The sequence below is a fragment of the Triticum urartu genome, chromosome 3A (assembly GCF_056163025.1).
Source record: "Triticum urartu cultivar PI428250 chromosome 3A, HENAU_Tu73, whole genome shotgun sequence".
In the NCBI taxonomy this organism is placed as follows: Eukaryota; Viridiplantae; Streptophyta; class Magnoliopsida; order Poales; family Poaceae; genus Triticum; species Triticum urartu.
The window spans coordinates 115,163,868-115,165,826 of record NC_141875.1 but is presented as its reverse complement, the minus strand read 5'-3'; positions in this window follow the sequence as shown (position 1 = coordinate 115,165,826).

Sequence of the window (1,959 nt, the reverse complement as noted above, 5' to 3'; positions counted from 1 at the left end):
TCAACACAAAGCACTAGTAGTACTACCGTTGCCACCGCGGTGGCCGCGTCAGGATCGATCGACGGAACTGGAGGCCAGCAGCGACTGCGCGCGTACGTGCACGCCGCCACCGGATCCGCCAACCTAGGCGGTGAAGGGTGTGGACAGTCGAGTACCGAGTGAGTGACCGAGCGAGTGATAACGCATACGTGACTTGATATGATACGGTGATAATAGGCTGGTAGATTCCGTGCCCGGCCGACTGTCGTCACCGCTGACGCGCCGCTCGCGTGTGCTCTGCCTGCTCTTGAATCTCCGGATAGGGACGGGGGAATCTCTATATAGATAGAGCTAGTACTTACGTAGTACGGACTATCACCGGAGGCAAATTTTCATATTTTCACTCTTTTCTGAAACCTATTTAAAATTTGACCCTAGTTTGAAATTTTTTCGAGATCTGACCTTTTTGCTATCGTCAGATTCCATGGTGGTAGGGTCTAACAGTCTACCGCCAGGGATTTTGGTGGTAGAAAACATCGCTACCGCCAACAGGGCTGACGGTAGTCTGCACAACCTACCGGCAAGGTGCTTGGCGGTAGGCACGAGCACGCACTGTGTTTAATGTTTAGGAGGTTTTTGGCGGTAGAGCATGCAACCCTACCGTCAGGGACCTTGGCGGTAGGCTGTTATACCCTTCCATCATGGTCTTTGGCGGTAGCAAAAAGGGTCAGATCTCGAAAAAATTTCAAACTAAGGTCAAATCTCGAATAGGTTTCAGAAAAGGGTCAAAATATGAAATTTAAGCATCACCGGAGTCATGTGGAGTCGAGGGAGTTGGGATTTTGGGGCGTGGAGTGAAAGTTTATGGCGCCATTTGGTAGATCGATCGGGTTCACGCCGTACTGGAGAAGCACAGATCAATATGTTGACAGACAAGGCGGATTGAACGTAGTACTACTACGTATATTGACATCTCAACCGATTGTGTAACTTTTGTCGAGAATCGCCTGTCAGAGACGCTACCTCTCTTTTCTTGTCTGAGCTTCAGAGTCACTACTTTCCTGTGGAACAATTGTAGGCACGGGTGTGTGTGGTCAAGGTCAGTACTCGGGCCTGTGTGGTCAATCTTTTTTTTTATTTGAGGGGACTGTGTGGTCAATCGAAACTACGAGGGCGATGGGCCACGTTTTTTCTTTTGAGACAGGGCGATGGGCCACGTGACGATGCGGTGCGACGCGAGCCGACGTACAAAGTTTCATGGGTCATGTCGAGAGGTGGCCTATCTACTCATGGGCCACAACATATAAACCAGTTGCTTCAAACTGTGGCAAGCCCATGTAGCTAGGGATTTCGTCTTTCGTCCAAGGATTTGAGGTCGCCATGCCCCGGAGCAAAATAAAAATAAAAATACTGCAGTGGCGTCGTCGATCCGAAGAAAAGCTGGCACCCATCAGATTCTAGTAAAGACTAGAAGAACGTCCGTGCGTTGCAACAGGGCACATTAATTTTAAGAGTTCAATATTACAACATTGACGACCTTTTTTACCATCAAATCCTCACACACACAGACACACACTCTCCCTCCCTCTTCCTCACTCTCTATCCCCCTCTCCCTCTCTCTCTAACACACACACATATTCATCTTATTGGGTACGGGACCATAATCCATCTATTTCACACATACACGCTAGTGCATAACAATATGGATTATGTGTATTATATTTGCCACCAGAACTGAGGGAATTAATTTTATGTAAATCGACCAGCCACAGCTCCAAGAATACGCGGACGAGGTGGCTCGGGTCGGCGTCAGCGCCATCCAGCGCGGGCCACGGGCCCGCTTCCAAGTGCACATGCAATGCACGTCTTCACAAATATTATAACCAGATGTGAGAAATCACATGCATAGAAAAGACATTCTGATAGCAATCCAAATACCATACTCAATTGAATACCTAACCTGGACAATACTCTTATTTC